Source organism: Equus asinus, chromosome 25 (assembly GCF_041296235.1).
Source record: "Equus asinus isolate D_3611 breed Donkey chromosome 25, EquAss-T2T_v2, whole genome shotgun sequence".
Classification (NCBI taxonomy): Eukaryota; Metazoa; Chordata; class Mammalia; order Perissodactyla; family Equidae; genus Equus; species Equus asinus.
The window spans coordinates 55,831,077-55,840,716 of record NC_091814.1 but is presented as its reverse complement, the minus strand read 5'-3'; positions in this window follow the sequence as shown (position 1 = coordinate 55,840,716).

Sequence of the window (9,640 nt, the reverse complement as noted above, 5' to 3'; positions counted from 1 at the left end):
ACAGGAGCGGAAGGGTAATTTGGTCATATACTCTGGGGAAATGAGAAAATGGAAGAAACCCAAATGAACTTGTTAAGGAATTGCTCATTTAAGAATAAGAATCAGAATGGAGTACAGATAGATAATAATACAGCAGTCCCCTCTTATCCACAGGGCATACATTCCAAGACCCCCAGTGGATGCCTGAAACTGCAGACAGTACCAAACTCTATATATACTGTGTTTTTTCCTATATGTACGTATCTATGACAAAGTTTAATTTATAAATTAGGCACAGGAAGAGATTAACAACAATAACTAATAATAGAACAATTATAACAATATACTGTAGTAAAAGTTACTATAGGTCTTAGTAACCTCAGCCTACCATTTTTTTCTTTCCTTATTAAGCTGACAACTTTCACCTTTTTACTTAAAGGAAGCACTTTAGGGCTTCTCTTTGGAATATCTGAACTGCCAGCATCACTACTCTTGAGCTTTGGGGCCATTATTAAATAAAATAAGGGTTATTTGAATACAAGCACTGCGAGATCTCAACAGTCAATCTGATAACCCGAGATGGCTACTAAGTGACTATCAGGCAGGTGGCATGTACAGCGTGGATCCACTGGACAAACGAATGATTCATGTCCTAGGTGGGATGGAGCAGGATGGCGCAAGATTTCATCATGCTACTCAGAACGGCACACAATTTAAAACTTATAAATTGTTTATTTCTGGAATTTTCCACTTAATATTTTCAGACTGTGGTTGACCAGTTAATTGAAACCATGGAAAGCAAAACTACAGGTAAGTGAGGACTATTGTATGTTGCAGAATTTCGATGGTTTCAGCCTTTTCAAAGCACCTTAATCTGTTAATAAACAAAAACTCAACCCAGTAAATTTAAAGATCTAATTGGCTTTATTCAACGATTCATGAATCGGGCAGCATCTCATCTAGTAAATAAAGGCGCTTGAAGGAGTTGCACAAAATGGAAGCTATTTATAGGCAGAAATTGGAGGGGACAAGAAAGTTATTAGTAAGAGAAAACAAAGGACGATTTTGGGCAAAGTCACCTTTCTTTGGGGGAAGAGCAGCAGATATCTTATCAGGCAGACGACCTCACTGGTGTTGGTCAGGAATTTTCTGATTTCTAGGTTTACGGTCATATTCCTGGGAGAGGCTGAAACTGCAGTTGTCTTGATTTGCTGTCCTGAGGGCAAGCGACTCCACCGTGGGCCTGTTTCTTTTTAACACATACCGTCTCATTTCATCCTCTGCACACTCCAGTAAGACCTCCAGGACAAACAGAATCATTTTTACTGCAGAACCCTAGTTTTTGTTATTGCTGCTTTGTTTTGTTTAAGGAAAGATCCCTCAGACTATTAGCTTGAGTCTTTCAAAAAAGACTGCTGAGACTTTAAAAACAATTATGCAAGACAAAATGTCACTTTGGGAAAACACAATGCCTTAATTAAATACCAGGAGTAGGAGGGAGTCGTCTGAACGGGGTGAAGGGGACAGTGGAGCCAGCCTGCCTGGAGTCAAATCCCAGCTCTGTCTCTGGCCAGCTGGGTGACATCCGGTGGGGTAAGTTACTAACCTACTGTGTCTACTTTTCCTCATCTGTAACGGGGATGACAACGGTGCCTACCTCACAGGTCTGTCATGAGGATTCAATGAGTTATACTACACGTGAAGTGCTTGGCAATAGTAAGCACCTATAAACATTTTCCATTTCCTAATTATTCTGAGCCCTATCCTCAGAAAGTGTCCACATCCACTCTCTTCCTCAGGAGGCTCCACCCCATTCACACCTGCCCATGGCCCCTCTCCTCTCAACACTGTCTGGATTCTGGGAAAGGACTGAGCAGTTTGGGGTGGATGATCATTGGGTAATCTCAGGCTATTTCAAGGACTATTGCTCCAGAGTTTCTGAATAGAGCATCAATTTCCAAACAAACACGTAATGCAAACATTTGCCAACATCCAAACACTGGATTCACCAAACAAAGACTTTGAAAATTGACACATTTGTTTCAATCAAAGCAAAGAAATGATAGGCTTGGGTTATTAGGATGCACAAGCATTTTGTTTACATTTCCCAGAATTGCTTTCAACAAAAAAGCAGCCAGCAGGTGGAACCGCTTCCACTGAAACAGACTGCTGAGAAGAAACAGGCATTTCTCAAATATTTTCTTGGTCAGACCTCCGGGGTTTAAAACAAGCTAGGGTGACAAAGAAGTCAAGCAGATGATCTGATTGGTTTGAGCCCCCTGTTATGTACAAACTATTCTTTCTGAAGTTATTCTCTTGAAGATCCCATCAGCGTATCCAGGTTTCTATTCTCAGCTTTCTTCTGTTTAAGAATTTCTGTATTCTGTGGTATCCAGAAATATTTGGTTTTGATGTTTACAGCACCCATTTCCCTTGGTTTTATCTGTGAAATCTCGGGCATTGGGTTGTTTGTTTTTTATTCCCTCCATAGCTGCAAAGATATTTTATTCCATTTCTTGAGGGAAGCGTTTTAACTGCCAATCGGCTAGGTATTCAACATGATAAGGTAGCTAAACCGTGAGAGCGTCCTCCTTTCATTAAAATGTAGATCCAACTTCTTTTCCCTTAGTGCCACATGCCGTTATTAAACTGAAATAACGGAAATAGCAAAAGCCAGATGTCATTTCAGTCTCAGGTTTGACGCGGGGCACAATTTCCTCTCCTCAAGTTTAATCTGCTGTTATTTACTAGCCCCATCCTTTGGAAGAATGCACAATTTAAATGTAAATGCAATTTACGTAGGGGAGCAGACAGCAGATTTGCAGTTTCAATTGCCAATAACCGTTTGCAAAGGGGGAAATCAACTAAGCAAAGATCAGCAGCTGCCAGGCTGAAGTCTGCATCACTCACCATTCTACTTTCCTCCTGAATCCACCTGCCTCTGAGCCTCAGCTAGGCAGGCACAAGGAAACAGAGAACGAAGGCATTTCCCTGGATACTTCAAGCTGCATTTACTATTGACTGGGGGAGAAAGGAGGAAGTTTGGGTTTCAGTGACCTAATTCACTTGGTATCATTGTTGAAATCATTAACTGACCAACTTCTCTCAACAAATATTTATTGATCATCTCCTAGGGGACAGACAATATACCTGGGCTAAATTAGGGAGAGGTAGAAGAGAATACCAGGATGCAAAAGCTACAGTCCTTTTAAGGAGCTCAGTGTCTCCTTAAACAGAAAACAAATAATTACAAGAAAACAAGATAAGCTGTTAACAGAGCACTACGGGAGCCCAGAATTGGGAGCTCCTAAAGGTTGAAAGTTTCATTTAGGCTGAGACTTCCAGAATGGGCAATAGTTTGCCCTATGACAAGGGGTCTGGGGACAGCCACTCTAGGGGTGTGGTGAGAGAGAAGGGAAATGAGCCAGGTGGATAGATGGGAGCCAATTTGTGAAGGATCTTGTGGGCCATGCTACAGAGTTAACCTTCACCTCTAGGCACATTTGGAAGTTTGTAAATGGGACACTGCATGATCTGACACTGGGTGGAGGATAATGTGTTTATGCACTTGATACAATTTAGGTTAGACCCTGAGTAGAGAGTGAGTTGCCGCTTGGGGGAGTTATTACAATAGTCCAGAAAAGAGTTGATTCAGACTTGGAGCAGGCCAGCTTGGCAGAGGGCTGGAGAGGGAGATACGTGATTCATGAATGATTCAGGAGCTGGAACAGCCAGGACAGGATGTCTGACTGGATGGTTCCTCTTTCCTTCACTTGCATAGGCACCACCTCAGTCTAAATCTTTAGTCTCAGCCATGAGCCTGCTTATGTAAGGAACCATATGGAGTTTGGTCTACACAGCACTGACACTTAAAAAATTATTCTATGCTCTAGTCCACCCTTGATTATCTACACGACTCGAAGGCAGCGGTGCAGATAATCCATAACTCTCTCCTATTTGGCTTTGGAATTAATTACACCTTTTAGAGCAAATTTGCCTTCCTAATTAATCTTCCTTAGGCTAATATTAAACTTAACTAATATTCTCTGAGCCCACAACAGCTGGGCAGGGGAAGGGGGAGCAGGGGAGGGGAGGGCTGGGTCGCTGCTCAGACTCAGGCTGAACAGCAGGAGGAAGCGACCCCACATTAAAATTCAGCACAGATCATCCGCGGAGGCGGAGGCCGTGAGCTGGGCCCAGCTCCTTGAGAGGTGGCTGTTTAATGAGAGACTCAGGTCTGCTGGGAGCACAGCCACTGGGCACCTACCAGGCACCGGGCACCCTGCTGAGACCGGATAAAGAGGGGTCTCTGCTCGCAAGGAGCACACGGATCATCAGGTCAAAGGCAGTGTCGGCTCTGGCAGAAGCATCCTCTCCTCAAGAGAACAAGGCATGAACAAGGTTAATGGAGAAAAAACAAAAAAAAAAATTTGTGTGAAACAAAGGGGGAAAAGTTGCTGAATTGTCATTTTATAAACAACAGCAAATCTGCTTTTAATAAAATGAGTGCAGATAATTTCTCCTTTTAGTAATCCAAATTAGCAAATTCTTCTTAGGCAAAGTAAGACGTGATCTTCCCCAGAGATTTTGGAGCTACGACACCCCAACCCCTAGATTTCCTCAGAGCGGCCCTGGTCGGGTGGCGGGCACAGAACAACTCGGCCTCCGCCTGCGTTATACGTTGTGCTCCTAGGAAGTCTGCCTGTAAGGGAAGAATCCCACTGCTACACAAAGTTAGGAAACTACCCATCGACCCTGTTCTCTGTGCTGCTTCTTCAAGCCAACATGCGTCTAGCTTCCATCCTGTTATGAAGACAAACGCAAACTTCGATGGTGACAAATTATGATCTCGAGGGCTCCCTTCCTGGTATTCTGTAGGTCCTGCACACAGAGATCTATCGTGCATACATCACGTGCAAGAAATTTTGGAGCATTTGTGGATGATAGACATCTGAGACGCGGTTTTTGTCCTCAAAGGGATTGTGTTCTAGATGGAGAAACAAAGCAAAAACACATAAGACAAAGGGTAAGAAGTCAAAATTCATGATCAAATACCAGGGCAGTGGTACACAAGGGCCGCAGAAGGTCCAGAGCAGAGAAAAAAGTCATCACCGGTTGGGGGTGGGCAGCGTTCAGGAAAGCTTCCTGGAGGAGGTGGAACTCCAAGTGGGACCCAAAGAACAGGTAAGGTCTGGAGAGGCAGGAGGCGGGGCGACGGGCATTCTGGGCGAGGACATCATCAACAAAGGCTCAGAGCAGGAATGGGGACAAGACCAGGCTGGCTTCAGCACAGGACTTGCTGTAGAGAAGGGGATGTATACGGGTGAACCAGAGGGCCCTAGGATTTCCTGTTAAGTGCAGACCCCCAGGCCCTTCGGCCTCCCAGAGCCCCTCATGATGCCCTCTGATGCCAATGCTGGGGTGCCCCTGGAACTCTCTGATAAAGGGTGCTCAGTGATGACAGCAGTTTCCTCAGGAAGACCAATCTGGCGAGCAGAGCAAGAGATGCATTGCAAGGAAGAGACGCAGCAAGGAGGGAGATGCAGGGAGTCCTCGGCCCTCGTCTCCTCGTGAAAGGATAATGAACAGCAGCTTGGGGAACATGGGGGCGCTTGGGACTCCAGAGTCTCACCCGGGAGCTCAGGACCCACCAGGGGACCTTGAGAGGTAGAAGCAGAGTCGTTAGGATCACAGACTCGCGGCCAGGCTACCTCGGTTTGTGTCCTGGACCTGCCACTCACTGCAAGCCCTGTTACCCTGCACCTTGGCTTTCACATCTGTAAAACAAAAAATAGTAACAGTACACTCTTCGCAGAATTACTGAGGACTGAGTTAACACATCTCAAGCACCTAAAACACTATTTTCAGTAAGTGTCCAAGGTTAGTGCTCAAAAGTGTGAGCTGTAAGTAAAGCCCATTACTATGCTGCGGCGCCAGCGTTCTCCCCAGGGTTCTCAGCAGGGAGGGGACACAGGTGTGACAGGGGCATCTCCAACCTCATGTAGTATAATAGCCTACCTTTCTCTGGAAACTGAGAGAAACTGAAAGTAGCTTGTCCTCATATAAGGACAGTCGGGATCTGCTTTTCCTCTAAGGAACGTGTGAAGAGAGAGAAAGCCCTGGAGGGAATGGGCTGACGTCACAGTCAGAGGACGGTGCTGTTCAGCATAAGGAACAACGCAGTAAGGAGGGACCAAATTCAATAAGAGACTTGTTAAACCAAGATGGAGAGAGCATGGCGGGACATCCATTCCTGTCCTTAAAACCCAGGAGAGGTGAGTTCCCATGGCTTAAAGGAGACTCTCTACCAGCAAGGGTTTGAAGACAGCCACATAAGATAATCCAGGTGGAAGGCAAGGAGAAAGAACAAGTAGGATGACAAAACGGAGCCAAGAAAGAGACTAAGAGAGACAGAAACCCTAATGGCCTATACACACATTCACCATACTCCAGGAGGATCTCCAATTTGACCAAACTTTCCAGCAACCACACACAAAAAACTTCTAATTCCATACCTGTAAAATTAAAACAAAACCACTGTTCCGGAGAACTCTGATCCTGGTACTAAGAAGTGTGGACGTTTCATGGCGCTGCTCTGAGTGTGCAAAGCAGTGGAGTGCCTGGCGAGGGATGAGGGTGAGAGAGCGGCAAGCGCCGCTCAGCGAAGGGCCTCAGAACATGAGAAGGAGCTCTCAGGCTTTATCCTAGGACAGTGGGAGCCACTGAAGGTTTTATGGTATTTTTCGTTTCCTTAGTTTTTATACTCAATTTATTTTAAATAGTTCCAAGTAGAAGTAAATTGCAAACAAGTAAAGTGAAAGGATAATGAAATCCACACATACCTTTCACTTCAACAGTTGTCAACATTTTGCCTGTCACCAAGCAGGGGAGTGACATGATGACATTTGTATTTGAGAAAGATGCCTCTAGGTGCATTGGAGAGAATGACAGGAGTGGTGCACAACTGGGTACAAGGGTATAATTAGGTTGCAGCAAACCATTCATTCATTCATTCATTCACTCAACAAATATTTCCTGAATCCTACCATGTGCCCAGCATTGTTCTTGGTGTTGTGATAAATAAAGCAGATGGAGTTCCTGTGCTCGTAGACCTCATGTCATTGGAGGGAAAGCAGACAAACAAATGCAGTGAACAAGAACATTTTGGAGTATAGTATCGAGACACACTGATGTGACAGAGGACTTGGGAGGCAGGGTCTAATTTAGAGCAGGTGGTCAGGGAGAGTCATGCTTGTGTTGCTGGAACAGCAAGAAAGTCAGGGTGGCTGGAGCAGCACAAGGGAGAGCATGGTAGGAGGTGAGACTGGACAGGCAAGGTGAGAACAGATGACAGCTTGGACTAAGGCGGTGGCAGTGGAGATGGAGAGAAGCAGATCTGAGTGAGACGTAGGAGGGAGAGCCGAGAGGATTTGGTGATGGATCAAATGTGGGCTGGAGAGTGGCGGGTGTCAAGGATGACTCTCTGGCTTGAATTGAAGGATGATTTCTGGCTCGAATATCTAGGTGGACAAATGTGCCCCTCACTGAGACAGGGAAGAGGGGTAATAGGAAAAGCCCAGATCCCCAGGGGACCCCTTCAGAGCCTTTTAACGTGAGGGCCTGGCAAAGTAAAGCCACTTTCAACACCAGCCCCAGTCAAGAAACCAACTGTCCATGCAGCTTCTGCATCAGACAGTTGCCCTGGGCAATTCCAAGTGACCCTCACCACCACTCCTAACCCTCCTAAGCTGGCACCAACCCACCTCCACCTCCAGTCACATAGAGAGCATGGAAGGACACTTCTGAGTCCAGCTTAACTCGCTTGGGCAGTGGAGGAGATAAAGGAGATGCCACAAGTACTTACAGCCTTGGGGGGAGGGTGGGAACACTGAGCTGACCCAGAGGAATATGGTACCCACAGTGATGTTTTTATCATGACAGCAGGAGGCCTCTGAAGCCATGCCAGTGTCTCATGCCATTCTGGGGCTGGCTCATCTCAATGCCCACTTTTCTCATGTGGATGTGAGGGCTGAGATTTGACGAGAGCAGGATTTTGCTAGGAGGCAATACGGACGGAGCCCTGGCTAGAGGAAAGTCTGGAATTAGAATGGTTATATCCTCATCTTGTGACTTTTGCATGGTGCACAGATTTATCAGAAAGGACATAAAAGGTCGCCTGTGAAGATAGCTGTGGTGGGGAGGAGGAAGATGCCCTAAAATGCAATCAGGACAGAAGAACAGGGTGGCTAGAGAAGCTTTTTGTTTCTGGAAATGACTCCTCCACTCTCCTTTGCCCGGTTTTTACCTATTTTCTGTCCTCGCTGCACCTTGTCCTGGAAGGGCATTTTTTCCCCCCACCGTCTACTTGGGGGCGGGGAAGGGACGGGCATGCAGGGTCATTGTCTGGGAATGAATCCTGGACAGCAGGAGGCCGCTGCTCTCGCTCCTCAGCCAGTCATCTGTCACCCAGCGACGGCAGCCGGCAGCCAGGCTGCAGACTGCCTAATGAAGACAGAGAGGTGGCTCCGGCCGTGCACAGGTGCCGCTTCCCCATTAACAGAGGTGACATTCCGAAACACTCCTCATTACAGAGCAGACATTGGACAGGTCTGGGACACATATTGATGGCAGCGGGGCCAGCCAGCCTGTCTCCAATCCCACCGCCCCTGAGTGAACCAGCAAGAGAGCCAAAAAGAAGAGCCATGAGTGTCAAACCCGCAGTCCCCTCACTTTGCAGAGAAAAATGAATTCTTGTCACTCGGCATTTAGAGCTTAGTCACTCTCTCCACTGCTTGCAGACCCAAGGGTCCCTAGCTTCAGACCCACCCAAACGTTGACCAGCTCCTGAACAGTCCCCAGCTCCTTGCCTCCTGGGAAGGGCCGATGGTGTGGATGGTTGTGAGAGGCTGGGGCGGGGGTCCTCACAGTCAGACCTGGATCTGGAACGTATGAAGTTTTGCTTCAGAAATGGAATGGGTCCAAGGTGTAGCCAGGAGGGGTGGAGGTAAGCTACGGAGAAGAACCTCTGGGCTGAGGGGGATCAGGGGCAGGGGCAGACGGACAGCTAGAAGTCGTGGAATCTCTTTTCCAGTGGACAGTAAGGACGGGACAGATCTCCATCTTGGCCGGGACGGGATGCGCGTTTCCCTTGAGAGAGGAGAGGCCTCCCCGTCACCTCTGGAGAGCCAGGAGAAGGAGCTCAGGGCGGCGCCAAGGGTTTCCGCAGCTCGCGAAGCCACGCGCATAGCGGCTGCCCCCTGGGGCACCAGCCTGCGCGCGCAGCGCCCCGAGCCCGCCGGCTCCGCCGCACCCGCACCCCGCGAGCCCCTCTGCGCACGCGCACTCGGCCCGCCGCGCCAGCCCCGGATCCACAGCGGGGCGCCCCCGCCCCCGCTCGCTCGATTTTTAAACCCGCGGCAGACGGAACTCGACTTAAAAATAACTATTTTGACAGTTCAGATGTAAATATGTGAGCGACGCGTGGGGCTGTTTTTCCTGCACACTTCCCCTCACCCCTGGCTCCCTACCCCAGCCCCAACCCTGCTGGGGCTGAGACGACGGGAGAGCGCCGCCTGCAGGATGCTCCCCAAAACGTAGCAGAGGGAAATGACTCGTCCTAGAGCGCTCAGATCGCTGGAGGGGGGGACAATCGGAAGGTAGA